This window comes from Myotis yumanensis, unplaced genomic scaffold (assembly GCF_028538775.1).
Source record: "Myotis yumanensis isolate MYYU_CA2020_CCGP unplaced genomic scaffold, mMyoYum1.0.hap1 SCAF_8, whole genome shotgun sequence".
NCBI lineage: Eukaryota > Metazoa > Chordata > Mammalia > Chiroptera > Vespertilionidae > Myotis > Myotis yumanensis.
Window position 1 is genome coordinate 58,024,496 of NW_027223759.1, and position 18,392 is coordinate 58,042,887.

An 18,392-nucleotide genomic window follows, 5' to 3' on the forward strand; every position below is an offset into this window, starting at 1 on the left:
GAAATTTTAGAGTTTCAGAAGAAATGTAGTTTACATATTTCAAGCATGGGTGCTTGATTTAGAAAATTGGGGTTACTCCAGGACCTGCGGCTTATTTACCAGCTGCATGTTCTTGGACACATTGATTAAGAAATGAGATCATGCAATGAAAGCATTTAGACACGTGATGAGGCCTAGTGACTTTCCATAGCTATGGGCTAATTTGAAGGTCAATTTTTGGAGAAACCAGCTTTGCACATTGTTCTATATAGCTTCACTAGCAAGTGATCAGGTCATTAGACTATGTAACAAACAAAATGCAATAGAGTAATAATAAAATCAACTTTGTTTAGTTGTTCCACTTTATATCCTTCCTGGGATAATTCTTATCCAGCTCCTTGATGAAAGTTCCAGCAGGCCCATGAATTCGCGCTCATCTTTAAGAGCTAAAATGTGATCTATTATTATTTCCTTAAGTTCAATATTCAGTTTCAATTCACTAATTAAAAAGTTTCAGTTCCAAAAGTAATTTTTTAAAAATATATTTTTTTTATTGATTTCAGAGAGGAAGGGAGAGGGAGAGAGAGATTGATACATCAATGATGAGAGAGAATCATTCATTGGCTTCCTCCTACACGCCCAACACTTGGGATTGAGCCCACAACCCGGGCATGTGCCCTGACCAGGAATGGAATCATTACCTCCTGGTTCATAGGTCAACGCTCCACCACTGAGACACCGGCTGGGCCCCCAAAATAATTTTGAAAACGTAGCTTAATTTAATCTTAAGTCTCTTCCCAGTCTCTATGTCATCACATTGACAAGAGCTGCAGGTGCGGTGGGAGGCATGGCCTTTGCTCTTTCTCCACCAAGTAGTGCCCCAGCTTCCAAGGTTGCTGACCCAGTTATCAGGTTCTGTCAGGGTCAAAGGTAAGGGCAGGGAGGAGAGGTCAAGACAGAAGACAATTCAACACAGGATGTTTTTACTTATGCACTATTTCTTTCTAGAATAGCTTCATTTGTATATTTGAGAAACTTCATTTTGTTCTTTAAGAACTAGCTAATTCAATGCTACCTTTTTCCACTACAGCTTTCCCTGATTTCTCCAGTCAGAAGTAATTATTTTTGCGTGTGCTTGAGGCACTCTGTATGTGTCTTTAGGACATTACTACTTGATGCCATGAGCAATTAGAAGTCTTTTCCCCTAATCAACTGTCAACCACATGAAGGAAAGACTGTGTGTACACATTACTCCTTTTGTAGGTCTCCAGACAGTAGCATAGCTTTGGATAGTATAGCGTTGTAGCTACAATGATGAATTTTTAATCTGATTTGGACAGACTGGATCCGTATTAACTTTTAGTGAAGTAAAAATTTACACCTAAAAACCACTTGAGTTCCATCTTTCTAACTCTCAGTATGTAAATCTTTCTGTGCAATTTTTTTTTTTTTAGTTTATGTAATAATTCTGGCACTTTCCCCACATTTGGAATTATTCTTTCTGGGAAAACTTAAGTATTTAATTCTCCTAATCTTGATAGTACAAATTTCTCATTAGGCAAGTCTTCTTGGTATTAGAAATTTATTTCTTTTGGATAGTTCTGATGCTAGCTCAATATTTGTTTAATATGCAATCACATTATTTATAAAAGTATAATACAGAAAAATTTGAAAAATAAACAAAATAATTCATAATTCAATTTTTCACAAAGGAATGGGAAAATATTTTAACTTGACTGCTAAATTTGTCAGATTTAATATACCTCCAAGGTAACTAATTGAGAAAGATTCTTTGGCCACAGTACCTGTAATTGATTTATAATGTCTGCCATTATACAGAAAGGAGTACTATATATATGCCATCCTCTTCCTAATACAGCCACTAATCATAAGGTAAGGATTTCTTTCTAGTCATTTTCACCTGTGTATGTTATTTATGTTGTAGTTATGGTGCCAAATAACAATTCTGAAATCATTTATATATGTGGCTTAAGCATTACCAATTTTTAAGCCCTCCTCTTTCCAGCCTAATTTCTGCTTCTGAATTTATTGAAATTACCAAATATTTATGAATTACTTATTAGTATACAAGATGAGAAGAAAGATTTTATCAATTTTTAAATTCCATGTAGAAGAAATACATATAGGGGACAGTGCTATTTATTTTAATCTGTGATGAAGTATCTTTATTATGTTAAATACAAATATTTCACTAATTTTATATATTTAATCTATAATTCTGTATTAAAATAATTAGTTTCACATTCTTTCTTGATATTATAGTTATTGGAATAAATTTTGATAAATTTCTGGAGAGAATATTTTCAACCTGTCATATTTCCCCCACAGGCTAGTAAGCTTACAATGAATGCATCTTATGGATGGCAAGACAATGGGATTTATTGATACTGACATATAGACAGATAGATAGATAACAGGAAATGGTAGATAGATAGATAGATAGATAGATAAGCATTTTTATAGGTAGATGATAGACATATACACACATCATACATAATAAAGAGGTAATATGCAAATTAACCCTCATGCCCTTGCATCACAAGGTGGCCACCCCCACATTGTCACAAGATGGCTGCCCCCATGTCATCACAAGATGGCTGCCCCCATGTTGTCACAAGATGGCTGTCAGGGGAGGGCAGTTGGGGGCAACCAGGCCTGCAGGGGAGGGCAGTTGGGGGTGATCAGGCCTGCAGGGGAGGGCAGTTGGGGGCAACCAGGCCTACAGGGGAGGGCAGTTGGGGGTGATCAGGCCAGCAGGGGAGCAGTTAGGTGTCAATCATGCCAGCAGGGGAGCGGTTAGGTGTTAATCAGGCTGGCAGGGGAGTGGTTAGGAGACAGCAGTCCTGGATTGTGAGAGGGATATCCGACTGCCGGTTTAGGCCCAATCCTGCAGGGGTCCCAGATTGGAGAGGGTGCAGGCTGGGCTGAGGGACATCCCTCCAGTGCATGAATTTCATGCACCAGGCCTCTAGTATACATATAAATTTGGGCATTACATCTTTTTTAAAAATAAATCTTTATTTTTGAAAGCATTACATATGTCCCCTTCCCCCCTACCCCCCATTGCCCTCTCACATCCCTCCCTTCCCAAGTCTTTATGGACATTACATCTTGATTGGCAACTCTCTCTTCAGAAATTACTACATAATGTGCTCTGAAGATTAGGGTGAAGACTACATATTCTAAAGATAATATTAGTTACACATTAATTATACCCTACATTCAAATGTCATTTGTTTTATTAAACTTTTTACTTTAAGAAAAATGTAAATTTGCATATGTTTGTAAGAAATGAGTCCTTTTACTAGTTTTCCCCAATAGTAACTTCATGTAAAACTCTAGAATCATATCATAAAACTGTAGTATCATAAAACCAGAATATTAATATTAATACAGACAAGATACAGAGCAGTTCCATCATCAAAGGTATCTCTCCCATTGCCTTTCACAGTATATCCACACGCACACTTCTCCCACACTATGCCCATTTCTATAACTTTGCCATTTCAAGGATTTTATACAAATGAAATCATGCAGCATGTAACCTTTTGGTGACTGTTTTTTTTTTTTTTTACTCAGCATAATTCCTAGAGATTTATTTAAGTTGTGTGCCTCAATTTTTTTTTTCCTTTTTGTTGCTAAGTAGCATTTCATTGTATAGATGTACTGAAGTGTGTTTAACTATTCACTCATTAAAGGATGCTTGGGTTTTTCCATATTCCAGTTTTTTGACTCATGAATAAACTGTGATGAATATTTTTGTACAGATTTTTGTGTAAATCTAAGTTTTTATTTCTTTGAGATAAATATACCAAAGTTCAATTGCTGAGTCATAGGGCAGTTAGTTGCATGTTAACTTTCATAAGAAACTGCCAAACTACTTTTTTTGTTGTTGTTTGTTAATCCTCACCTGAGGATATTTTCCCCCATTGTTTTTCAGAAAGGGTGGAAGAGATGGGGGTGGGGGAGAGAGAGAGAGAAAAACATTCATGTGAGAGAGCTACATCAACTGATTGCCTCATGACACTCCCTGACTGGAGATGGGGCGTGAACCCCCAACCCTTCGGTCAATAGGCCAACACTCTACCCACTGAGAAAACTAGTCAGCGCCCAAACTACTTTTGAGAATGGCTGTAGCATTCTCACCATAAATGTATTAGTTTCCAGCTTCTCCGAATTCTCACCAGCATATGGTATTGTCATTTTTTTTGGGGGGGGGGGGGGGCATTAGCCATTCTGCTAGGTAAGTAGTGTTATCTCATGGTTTTAAATTACATTATCCTGATGGCTAATGATGTTGATCTTTTTATGGGCTTATTACCTGTCTACCCTTATGGCAACGTATTTCATCATGTATTTTTCTCATTATCTAATTCATTTTTTCAGTTCTTGAATTTTGAGACTTTTAAAAAGTATATTCTAGATATTAGTCTTTTGTCAGATATGTGGTTTGGAAATATTTTCTTCCATCTGGAAACTGTATTTTAATCCTCTTCACATGGGTGTTCACAGAGCAATCTTTAATTTAGATAATATACAATTTATTATTTTTTCTCATGGATAGTGTGCTTGGTGTCAAGAATATTTTAGGTACTCTAGGGCTGATGCCTTTTCATAGAAATTTTAGAATAATCTTCCTTATGCATACTTTCTGGGGTTATGATAAAATCTGCATAAAACATATGGATCAATTTAAGAAGAACTGATATCTTCACTTTTAATTATTCTGAACTTAGAGTCTTTTTTCATCAGTGTTACATGATTTGAAACATAGAGATCCTGCACCTATTTTGTTAGGTTTATACATAAATAGTTAACTTTTTGGAGTAATTGTAAATGGTATTTTGTTTTCATTTTCACTAACATTGTTTAAATTTCTCCAATTGTCCAATGGTTTTCTTCTTTCTTGCTTTCCTAATTCTAAGGAGGACTATATGACCATTCACTTTTAGGCAATGCTTAGCCTTCTATGGCCATTTCTTCCTTATTCTAAAGAGTTTATAATGTAAAATGGAAAACAGAAATGCATGACATTTTCTAAGTTTTTATATGGCCATATTGTTTGTGAGAGTGAGGTTCAAGCAAATGTGGGTGACATAGACTAATAGACAAAATAGAGACTTAGATGCCAAATAATAACTCAAGTGTAATATCAGCTCTTTGAAACTGTGGCCTCTATAGTTTGAAATGATGCATTTATATCTGCATAAATTTTTAAGCACCCCCATTATTATATGCGCATGTATATCTAAAATAGATGTGGTGAATTATATAGCAATATATTATGAAATAAGAACAAAATATCTCAGCATTTTTTAATGAACAAGATAAACAAATAGAAATCCCACATTATTATCTTATTTCAAAGAATTACTTGCATACTCAAGTTTTAAGGTCACTTTTGAGATCACAAGTTTAATAACCATATTCAAAAGGTGGTTAGCTAAGGGGCCTATCATGCTATAAGGCAGTGATGGTGAACCTTTTGAGTTCCACGTGTCAGCATTTTGAAAAACCCTAACTTAACTCTGGTGCCGTGTCACATATAGAAATTTTTTGATATTTGCAACCATAGTAAAACAAAGATTTATATTTTTGATATTTATTTTATATATTTAAATGCCATTTAACAAAGAAAAATCAACCAAAAAAATGAGTTCGTGTGTCACCTCTGACACGTGTGTCATAGGTTCGCCATCACTGCAAGGGATGTTTCAAGTATTGTGTTCCTAGCTTAACCTTGTTTAATATTTTTATTGATATGTTTTTATGTCTCCTCTTATAAATATCCAATCTACTATGCACACATGAGTGCAGTGATCTTTATAAGTTTAGGGCCATTTCTTTCTCCTATGAAAATTTTTACAATGGCTTTCTATAGCACATTGAATGCAAACTCACATCCTTTATGACAGCCTGAATGGTTTGGTCCAGTCTCACTCTCTTTATCAGTGGTTCTCAACTGTCTGGCCCTTTAAATACAGTTCCTCATGTTGTGACCCAACCATAAAATTATTTTCGTTGCTACTTCATAACTGTAATGTTGCTATTGTTATGAATTGTAATGTAAATATCTGATATGCAAGATGTCTTAGGTGACCCCTGTGAAAGGGTCGTTTGACCGCCAAAGGGGTTGCAACCCACAGGTTGAGAACCGCTGCTTTATTTCTTGTTGACATCTCCGGTGTCATCTTTACAGTTCTGGCTTCAGCCTTTTTCTCAAACAAGCTGAGCTCTCTTTTGTTGGCCTGCACTAAGATTTTCCCAGATCTTTCCTTTGTTGCCTCTTGCAATTCAACATAAAGGTCCCAGATTAAACGTGAATTCCTTTATTTTGTCTTCCTTAAATTCTCATTTCATAGTAGAGTTTGTCTATCTTCCATCTCCTATTTCCTATTATCCTCTGTCACAGCACCCTGTCCCCTCATTACACTACCACAAGTGATAATTATTTTGTTTGCCCATTCTCTTGTTTTTGCTTTACATCTATTTCCCCTAAGTGACTGTAAGTTATATGAGGATGGGATCCTTATCGCTCTTGTTCATTTCTGCACATCATAAAATGGACTAAACAGATCTGTGATGATGAATGAAAGAATATTGAAGATATATAGAAATTAAGAAGGAATAAAACTGGGAATTATGTTTAAATGTGTATTTGACTTAAAAAAACAACTGTGTATATTTTCCCACAAATAGTGGAGGATCTTGCAGTTTTTCTTGACTGCATATTTACTATGAACCAGCACTGACATGGCTGAAAAATTAAAGCGAAAAGTTATGGCCAGAACCAGGGAGGTGATAGCTTTAGTGAATTATGCTCTCTTTAGATAGTGCCTAAGGTACTGTGTTCCATTTGGGTGCATCTCTCTCTGTCTCTCTGTCTTTCTCTCTTGCTTCAGTATTTTTTGTTGTTATTGTTTTTCACTAGGGCATCATTTGTATTCAATAAAATTCACCCATTTTAAGTGTAGTTTGATCTGCGTTGGTAATTGTACAACATCATGACTTTCAAGACACAGAACAGTTATTAGGGTGATATTTTAAAAGGTAGCATAAATTATTTGAATTATATATGGAAAAAGATCAAGATTATAGAGTGATTAATACTTATGCATGATGGAACTGATGGGAGTAATGGGGCATGTTTTGACTTGGAGAAAATGCAAGAGTGAAATGTGATAATGTTTTGAAGGACCATCATTTGAAAAAAATGAATTAAATAAATTTTTAATGTACATAAGGAGTAAAATAATTATTAATATATGAAGATTAAAGATAGGTAAATTATAGCTTAACCACGGTGAAGATATTTTAGAAATTAATGCATTACAAAGTAATAAGCTTCCCATAGATGTGAGTACCTAGCCAGGAGTTAAATATGTCAAGAAGTTCATAGAAAAATTTCTTAACTTGGATGGAGATTAGAGAACATGATTTCTAAACTGGCTCTTGTAAATTTTGTTGAATGAATGAGATCATGAAGGTTGGGAAGGGCATGCAGTAGAATACTCAAGGAAGAAGCAGGATTTGAGTTAATGTAGGGAGGCCTTGGAGATTTCAATTCATCACAAAGAAAGGTAGGTGGAAGTAATATTCAGAAGAAAAAGTATTAGAAATTCAAAGGTATGCAACAACACATTTCAAACCAGGTTAGATTGTTCTAAATAACCACTTGGATTTTATGGATCACAGACCATTGAAATAGAAAGGGAAAAAAAAGTCTCCTCTTACATTGTTTTTCTTATTTTCTTTATTCATAAAATGGATTTAAATGTAAAAGGAAAAAGATTTTTATCTACATGCACAAACTCCCTGGTCTCTTAAGCAGGACTAATGATCTTAAATGTATAAATAGCATACAGCTACAAACAAATATATATTTTTCATTTGAAAACATCATGTAGGTTTGCTTTTCTTTCAGGCAGATAATGGGCCTTTTTCCCTCAAAGTTCAACTGACAAAGAAGAGGTAGATTTTTTTCTATAATTTGCTATTATCCTAAAACTCAAAAGCAAACCCAAATGCCATCAGTGGCTATAAACTGTGATGTGTTTGAAAATGGAAATTTGACCACTTCAAATAGCAAAATCCTCATTTCCATTAGAGTTTTATGAACTGTCTGATTGTAGATCAGGATAAAACATACACTTTTCTATAGCCTGCTATGATGCACTAGGCAAGATGATGAAAACAAAGGCAATTATTTGTACTAGAAATAGCATATATCATTAAGCATTTTATTCATGAATATAGCCACATTGGTTCACCTTGCCTTTTGCTGGATTAATACCCTCAAATGTATAGAGAGGCCTTCTATTTTAGCTAGGAGATTTGTCCTTGGGCATATTATGTTTATCTTTTAATTATACACTTAAAATACAATATTTTAAACCACCAACATTCAATAGACTAAATAGTCAATTAATTTGGTAATCATCTTCCCCATCAACTCACAAAGAAACTACCTATTAAAAAAACACACAAATACTACTATATGTAATACTTCAAATAATAAAGAATTAAAAAAACAAAAACAAAAAACACAGATATGTTATTTCTCATTACTTTAGCCAAGGAAAATAAAGATAAAAGTTAAACAAATTCTTTTCATATAATTAAACACAGATAAGAAGCAAAGTTTAGTAGAACTTTCAGAATTGACAAAGTAATGAAATATTTTATTAGAAACTAGAAGCCTGGTGATGAAAACCATGCACTCAGGGCGGGGAGGGGGAATCCCTGAGCCCGGTCTGCACCCTCTCACAGTCCGGGAGCCCTCAGGGGATGTCCGACTGCATGGAGGTGGGAGAGGCTCCTACCACTGCCACTGTGCTTGCCAGCCATGAACCTAGCCTCTGGCTGAGTGGCACTGACCACTAGGGGGCAGCTCCTGCGTTGAGCAGGATTGGGCTAAAACCAGCTTTCCGACATCCCTGGAGGGGTCTGGGATTGTGAGAGGGCACAGGCCAGGCCTAGGGACCCCAGTGGTGCATGATCAGGGCTGGGGAGTGACACGGGAGGTTGGCCAGCCAGAGAGGGACCGTGGGAGGGCTCCAGTACATGTCCGGCCCATCTCGCTCAGTCCTGATGGCCAGACCTCAGCAGCAAGCTAACCTACAGGTCAGAGCATCTGCCCTCTGGTGGTCAGTGCGTGTCATAGCAACTGGTTGACCAGTCAAACTGTCTGCCCCCTGGTGGTCAGTGTATGTCATAGCAAGCAGTTGAGAGGCCTTAGTATCTCATAGCATACTACAATTTGATTGGTTGAACAGATGACCGGACGACCAGACACTTAGCATATAAGGCTTTTATTATATAGGATAAGGACCTAAATATGGTTTTGAAAAATTATCAAATGAAAGAGTATTACTCAAAAAATAAAAATGTAACTGAAACTTATTGTGAATCTCCAAGCTAGTCAACCTAGAATAAATCTAGGCTATTTTATTTTCCTTATGGAGATAAAAACAAAGTAAGTAGAAAGGCTCCATTTTTTTTTTTTTTTTTTTTTTTTGAGGAAACTGACAACAAATATTTCCAAGTGGAACAGAAGTGCTTGCCCAGACTGTTGGGATAAATAAGCATTACAAAAACAAGTTTACTGAAATATTTCTCCTTTTGTATAGCTTAGAAACACGGGCTTTAAAGGGTAGGTAGGATCTTTCTTTTTCAAGATGCAAGACATTCATGTACTTAAATCTTGAATGTAGGGGGCGTTTCTTTGTGATCCTTGTTGTCTGGGAATAGATTATCTGGATGTTGGTCATCCAAGCTTGCTAGTGATTTTGTCTTATTATTGTCCGCTCAGGAATATTCAGATCTGTGTGATCTCTGGTTGCTTTTTCTTGTGCATTAGAGTTGTAATATGCCCAAATTGGGGCAGATTTGGAGATTGAGTCTACCACTTGTCAGCTCTGTTACTTTGGACAAGTTTCTTAACTATGCTGAGCTTCAGGTTTTCACCATGACATGGGGTAATGCTACCACTTTAGGAGGATTGATGAAAAGATTACAGAGAATACACGTAAAGCATCTAATGCAGTGTCAGGTTGACCTAAAAATTGACACAAAACAAAGGGAAACTAGTATATTTATTATTGGGGAAGAGAAAATTAGAAGATCATCATGATGTCTGGGAGGGATGAATGTGATTCATTTGTTGGTTGGTTGTTCAAACCTGAGAAATACTAGATTCAGCTGTATTGAGATCTTCTAAACTCTTGACTCCAATATTCTCATCTTCATTCACTTGTAGTCATTCATTCAACAAGCCCCTGTTAAGTGCCCACTGTGGTTCAAGTAGTACTTTAAATCCTAAGTATTCAAAGATGACTGACTAGAAGAGAGGTTAGTCCAACTCTCCATGTGTTCCCTCCCATTCCAATGGGAGAGACAGATTCATAAACAAGGATATAGTAAATGCTTTTGTGGCGGCCCAGACAAAGTACTATGAGAAACTAAGGAGCAAGCATTGAAATCCTCTTAGAAAAGTCAGTGAAATTTCTAAGCAGAGGTGAAACTTGAGTTGAATTTTTAGCGATAAGAAGCTGTTTGCCAGGCAGATGAGATGAAGAATATTCCTGGAAAACGCCAGAATATGCCCAAGGAGGAAGTTGAGGAAGATCCTAGCATGTGAGGGGGAGCACACACGGCTGAGTATAATTGCTATCACATGGTGGGAGTAATAGAAAATGAATTTTTAAAAGTAGGTAGAGATCCTTATACTATTCCATGGAAACAAAGGTGACCCTGGAAGATATTAAGCAAGAATTAGATACCAGACTTGCATTATACAAAGATCCATTGGTGTCAGTTTTGAGCATGTAATTGATTGTTGGGAGGTAGATGTAAAAAGACCAATCAGAAGTCACAAAAATTTGTTCTTGATAATTTAGTATTGCAATGACTGTTAATCCAATCCAATTAACTTTTGCATATTAACACTATATAACTGCCTGAAATAATGAAAATGGTCACTGTTGCTTCAAACAATTTTTATGTCACCATCCCCTAAATTCTTTTGTTTTATGGAGCAAAAATAAACCTATACAGTGATATGAAGAATCAAACATATAGCTGTAATTTTATGTCTAAGTTTTTTTTCTGCAAACTTACTTTGCTATTTGTGTAATTATATTATGCAAATGTGCACAGTATAAAAGCATTTTTAAATAATAAAACAAATATCCAAGTACACAACACCTACTTTAAGAAATAAAGTTTACCAACACTTTTAAAGCCGCTTGTGTGCCTTCCCTGTCACATTCTCCCCCAGACCCGTTTTCTCCATTATCTGGGATTTTGCACACTTCTTCCTTTATTTTTCATAAGAACTTTGTAGATTTTTCATTCCTTTGTAATTTTTTTCCCCTCTGCCCCCATGCCAACCTAAGACAAGATTAAGAGTTGTAGTGTCTACCCTAGGTCTGATTGACATACATGAGATTATTCCCCAGTTGGTATTATATAGCACAGAGTTGGTGAGGTGAAAGCACATTTTATGTTAGCACAGACTCAAAAAAAACTTGGAGCACTGGATTGCACATATGTTATCTTTGAACTGCTGCCAAATCATAAAAGAATGTAAAGAGATATGAAAACTATTATGCCAAGTGAAATATTGTCATTAAGATGATACATTTTTTGGTGTCAGTCATTTATATATTTTTTGAAATAATTTTGACTATCTGAAATACTGCTCCAAGGTTCCAAATACACTTTCTAGGTCAATAGTAACTATTTTCTAGGTCTTCTTTGTGTAGGACATTTTATATAAAGCAGTTCTGTTAAATAGTGCCCAGCACAAAGTACTCAAGAAATGTTGGCTCACAGTGTTGTTGCTGTTATTATTGTTGCCACCTTTACTCCTTTAGTGATATTCTACTATTCTATTGAAAAAAAATGCAGTGATGGGAGATGTCACTGTATTATATTGGGAAACCTTGCTTCATTAATGTATAACACCTTACAGTATTGTGATATTTTGCCTATTGGTAGGATTTCAGTGACCCTCGAATTAAATTTTTGTGCAACCTTTCTCTCTTTCCATTTCAATCAATGTAACCATCCTTATTAGAGCATCCTTTTCATAGTATTTAAGTTATGAAAGCAGCAGTGGTAGACATTACTACTGCTCATCAATATCTCTATTCTTTCTGAGCCTACTGCGTCGGGCCTACCATGCCTCTAGGTAGGGTCACATAACTGATTCTGGCCCTGAAATGTGTTCGTTTTGGTGGAGGCGATGAAAAGCCTCCGCATGATTCTCCAATCTTCATTTTCTCAGCAGTAATCATGGAAATTGTATATTGAGAGGGTGGATCAGCAAGACTGAACACCTTAGGCTGTTGTGTTGCCACAATGAGGACAGCTGCCCAGGAGGGTAACCTGACCTACAGTACATTTCGCATGAACTGGAAATAAATTATGTATTAAGCCACTGAGATTATGAGGTTGTTTGTTACCTAGTCTGCCTTGACTAATACAAAGTACTACTTTATTTTTCATGCACAACTAAGGCTGGCATTCTTGTCTTGAAGAAAAAGAGCACATTACTCATTTTAAAGGACTATCACCGTGCTTGTACTAAAAGGATGAAAACATGGGAGATAAATATTTATTGCTGTTGGCGTTTACTTGCTTTTATTCAGTATTCTGATAGCTGTTTCTAGATATTTAAATACATATACATAAACAAACATATTAATCTCTAATTCTTTTGACATCACAAGTGAAGTAATCTAGATGATGATGATGATGATATGGCTATGATTTATGAAAATAGGACCTTATTTGGTATCTAACATCAAACTAAACCAGATTAGTTTGTGGATGGTAAATTATTGTGTTAGAAAACTCTTTTGTTTAGAACTGAACAAACCACAATAAATATTGATTGGACAGAGTTTGTGTTAGGTAGCCTAAACTAAGCTATGCTGCAGGAACAGTCTCGAAACAAGTGACTAAGAACAAATTTGCTACTCATTTGTATATATTCACTCTAAGCTGAGCATGGCTATGTTCTGAATCATTTTCATTATGGAATCCAGGCTGAAGGAGCAGTTGATATCTGGAACATTGCTGGTCTTGTGGAAGGAAGGAAAAAGATTATTAGAATCACATGATCATCTCTCTTAGAAGTGTCACACATATCCTTCCTCACATTCCACTGGATAAAGCAAGTTATATGGCCAAATATGATTCATTGGGGTAGGGTAGATAATTCTCTCACAGAAAGGGCAATGAGTATTTTCTACAGTAATGCAATCTAGCCCATGGTTAAGCAGAAGTTTGTAAGGCTAGGGATAGGCTCAGAAAGGTAAGCCTTTTGGCATTACCAAGAGCACAAGGTCAGTGTCAGCAATGATTTTAGATAATTGGATGGTTGAGAACAATGAAGAATATAATAGAGTCTGTTTGAGAGCCTGATCTCAGTCCCACACTGACATCAGAAAATAGGAAGCCCATGAGAGTAGGACTGGGAAAAAAAGGCACCAGATAAATATTTACAAGATTAAGACCAAAAACTGAAGGTATATTTTCAGCTTTGAATCAAAACTTTAAAAAAAACACGGACTCCTGAAACCTATATAATTTTATTAACCAATATCATCACAGTAAATTCAATTTAAAAGTGTTAAAAATATAAATAGAAATTTAAAAAAACCTTTATATTAGATCTAATTTCAAATATAGTCATAAATATAATAACAATGAACCCAATATATACATATTATTCATATTCAACAATTATTAAAGTATGACCAATTTTATTTTATTGCTCTCATTCACAAATTCCTGGTCAGATTACTTTGGATCAGTTACTAAAAAACATTACCAACAGATTGGGGTAAACTGTATTTTCAGAAAAGGCCACAATATATTCTGTTCTACAACTCAATGAAGAGAATGTGGTGAAGTGACTGAAGAAATTTTTTTTTAAATGCATCTCATTTATTTAGATGTTTAAGCTCTCGCACTAAATTTTTACAAGCTGGTGAACACTGACAAATTTCTCCCACAGAACTATAACCACACATTCCCAAACAGTATAAATATAGTTGAACTAACATCAATACATATCACCATTTTATCAATTACATAATAAAACAAATTATCAAGTATCCAAATATTAAGTTATGCAGTTCAAAAGGCATATAAAATATTAGATGTCTGCTCAATTCATTAGCAGAAACCCACTTCTTTTTTTTGCAAGAGGGTGGGAAGGAAAAAAAAATCACACTTCAAACAAAAATAAGTTGATAAACTTTAGAATGTATGAAAAAAATACAAGAATTCAGAATTTTTATGATTAAGAATCATTTTAGCTACAATAAAGCATGTCTACCTTTAAAAAAATATTTACCAAAGAGCATATTCTACATGTTCCACACAAGGCAAAGGCAACATTTTACTAAAAATACTTAATAGCCCCCTCTCATTCTTTTCTCAGGCCCTCCCTATAGGTTGCACATTAAGTGCAAACTTTAAAATTAACTGTAAGGCTTTTTGTCTGGAGACATTAAAGATATGTGCTTCTATACAATGCAGATTTTCAAAATGGAGGCTTTCCGTAACAGCACAAAATGAGATTTATAGAAAGAGATTAAATAATAACAAAGACTTTGTATAAAAATCAAAAAGTTGAGCAAACCTGATGTATACTTGTATGAATGTGGGAGATATAAACATAAAGTGAGCAGGCAAATAACCATATAGGCCCTACTTTCTATGTTTGAAATGACTGAAGGGATAAACCACATAAGGTCCAGAATGTTCATAGTTCCTGGGATTTTAGTTCTGTATGAAACTAAAATATACAAGTATTGTGCTGGGTATTTTGGCACCTAATCTTTCTAAATCTTTTATCTATCGGTGAGATTCTGACATGGGAATAGATTTAAAGACATAACTCAATACTGCATGATTTCAGGAAAAGTGAATTGGTACAAATAATAAGCAGATTTTAAATGCTGAACAGTAAGAATCTTTTGCCAAGTGTCAAAATAGGTTGATCATAACCCAAACATAGAGGTTGCCATTCCGTCAAGCTTGTGGCCTGGTAAAACTAATTTTCAACCCTCTTTTGGAAGCTTCATTAGACTTATTCACCAAGCCAACATGTTGGCAAATACATATGACAAATTAGGTCCTATCTCAAGTTCCCCTTTCAAGACAGTGGCATCAGGCACCCGTTTTATTGAATGCAACAGTTGTTTCTATGACCACTGGACTCTTCGAAGCACAGCCGCATTTTAGGACGATACTTCTCCAAATACAGAAGTTGCTTGCTGTTAAAAGCTCCACTCCGCTTTTGTCTTATGAACTGTACTGCATCTTCATATTTCATTCCACCTTTGATTAATGCTAGGGCAACAAGCACCGGAGCTCTTCCAAGGCCTGCAACACAATGTACAGCAATACAACAACCAGGTTCTTCACGAAACTTAATTTTTACAAGACTTAACCAATCATCAACAATCTGGTTGGACAGTGGTGCACCATCATCGAAAGGCCAATCAAGAACTTGGATGCCTTCTTTCTCCACCAGAGTAGTGTCATAAGTTGCTTCACATACTCTTACTATTGTGGTAACGCCATACTTCTTAAGTTCCTCTCTGAATTTGTTTAAGGTTGCATTGGTTGGATTGTGTGTAATAAGAAATCTCATGTTCTTGTATGTGACTTCCACAGGAGCTGGGCGGTTCATTCGAGCCATGATAATTTAGTTAAAAAACACTCAATAAAGTTATGAAAGAATTTAAAAATTGAATACAGAAATGATGCAAAGAAACTGAGTCTACTTCAATATACTCCACTTGAAATTCTCAGTGCTTTGAGTGAAGTTGGGAGTAATGGGAAATGAAATGAACCTCCTAACAAGAAGCAGCAATTCTTCAATCCAGTAATACTGAGGCAATAGAATGGAAGTGCACTGAGGTTTACCCCATCCAGGTTAGAACTCTTGTAAAATGCTCTGCAGTTTTCAATTCAATACGTCTGTGTCCAGATTAACCACTCACATGGGGGTTTCTTGGTGGAGTAGTAATGAATTTCTACAGTTCACTTGTCTGCATAGAGGTCGTGCTGTGCCTGGCAGTAATCTCCACTGCCCTTCAGAAACTCCATAAATGTGTGACCAAGAACACCACAGAACTGAGGAATATGTTTACTCATTGAAGATTGTGGCCTAATCGTACAGCCGGTCCTGAGGCAGCAGCGACCCAGACAGCGGCGGTGGAGACGGCTGCAGGGCAGGGGGAGGCAGTGGTTGTGGCAGGGCGGCGGCGGCAGTGCAGACTGCAGCTGGGACACCACGCTACCATGCAGTGAACCGCTCCGGGAGAGCGCGCTGCGGAGCCTGTCCGCAGTCCATGGGGCCAATATGCTCTCTCTCTATCTCTTTCAAGAATCATACCTTAAGGGCTCTGAGCTGGCACATAAATCTGTCTCCCCTGAAATCAGAAAGCTGGAAAGACCATGTGGAGATAGAGAGATATGTCCACATTTTCCCAGTTGTTCCATTTCTCAGCTGTTTCAGTCTTTTTAGCCAAGCACCACCTTGTAAATTTGTGAGCCTTCGAATAATTCTAGACCCCAGGCTTTGAGCTCCCCTAACAGACACTAAGTGAAATAAAGTAAGTAGTCCCAACCCAAAATATATATTTTGTTGTTCCAAGCCACAAAGTTTTGAAGTGGTTTGTTAGACAGTAATTGATAAAAACATCAAGGAAGTTATTCCACTTTACTTCAGCAGGTATTTTTAAAATTTCTACTTTGTTGTAGGCATTGTAGAAGGTTATAGAGATTCAAAAGTAAACAAGACATGATTCATGCCATGCAGTAACTTATAGTTTAACAGCATTGTATATATGGTTATATATAAAACTAGAGGCCCAGTGCACCAAATTGCACGAGACCCAGACCCGCAACACTGGTGAGACTCCAGACCCACCCTGCAGGAGCTGCGGGCCCCACCTCTGCCGTGCCAGCACTGCCAGCCCTGCATGAACCCTTCAAGCCCCAAGCAAGCCCCGCCTTGCCACGTGAGCTGCAAGTCCCTGCCTGCATGAGGTGCTCCATGCACCTCCTGGTGACTGATTGTTTGGTCATTCTGCCGTTATGGCATGATGACCAAAGGCCTTTTATGATATAGATCAGAGGCCCGTTGCATGAAGAGATTCGTGCAATAGGCCTTCCCTTCCCCTGGCTGCCTGCACCGGTTTTCCTCCGGCACCCGGGACCCAGGCCTTCGCTCAGGTCTGGAGCCTTCCATCTTCGCTCCGCCACTTAGTACCTACGTATGCAAATTAACCGCCATCTTTGTTCGGTTAATTTGCATACTCTCCTGATTGGCTGGTGAGTGTAGCAGAGGGACGGTCAATTTCCATGTTTGTCTATTATTAGGTAAGATAATATATAAGAGAATATATAATTATAAGGGCTCTATGAAATAGAGCTGGTCTTAATAAAAAATAGTCATCATTTATTATACATGTATTATATTGCCAGACATTATACTAGATGTTTTACATTATTTCACTAAGCCTGAAATGAGTCCCATTAAGTAAGCATTAGGAGCTGTAATCTTAAACTTGACCAAAATTAAATTCAGAGAAAATAAGTAAAGTGCTTGAGGTAATCTGGTAAGTAAATGGCAAAGCTGGAGTTTCTATCCAGATGATGCCTGACAGTTGTGAATGCATATTGTTGTTTTTCTATAATAATAGACGCTTGCAAATTTTTTTGAAGAGTCAATTTCAGTTGAAGAAGGCAAGGTTTACTCATTTTCAAGTAAATTTTACCCCTGATCCTAAATAATATTTAAAGTAGACTCTCTGTGGTCCACAGTGACTGTAAGGGTTGTTGGGATCCTCAGCAGTGCTTCAAGTTCCAGCAGCTAGGGGCCAGGATAGGACAATGATGATGGGCTGGGCTGCACACACTCAGTTGTGTGGACAAGTGCTGGTGCCTGGGTCATGGTAGGAGACAATTGCAGACATACATGTAGTAGTTGGGACCAGAGTCAGCAGTGAGGGCCAGGGCCAACTGAGGCTGCAGCTGTGTGGACCCTGGCTGTTGGTGTGCACTCCTGTGGTTGCAGAGTCTCACCAAGGACACATGCACAGCAGTGGGAGCTGGTGATGGGAATTTGGGCTGGTGGAATGCAGGTGCACAGCTGAGGGGCTAGTTGCAAGCAAGCCCAGGAGTGCAGGTCAGTGACAAAAAACAGACCAGAGCTGGGCCCACCTACAACTGTGGGGCTCCTGGCTGTCAGAGTGCACTACTGTGACTGCAAGCTCTTACCATGGGTGCATGGCAGTGAGAGATGTCAGAGTCAGGAGCATAGGTGGGTGGAGGCTACTGCAGGTGAGTCCAGGAGTGCTGGC

General features: G+C 37.1%; 1 pseudogene; it reads right to left on the reverse strand.

Moving 5' to 3' along the window:
• Positions 1-14,984: 14,984 nt before the first annotated feature.
• On the reverse strand, positions 14,985-15,949 carry LOC139015687 (protein tyrosine phosphatase type IVA 1 pseudogene; annotated as a pseudogene).
• Between the last annotated feature and the right edge of the window lie 2,443 nt (positions 15,950-18,392).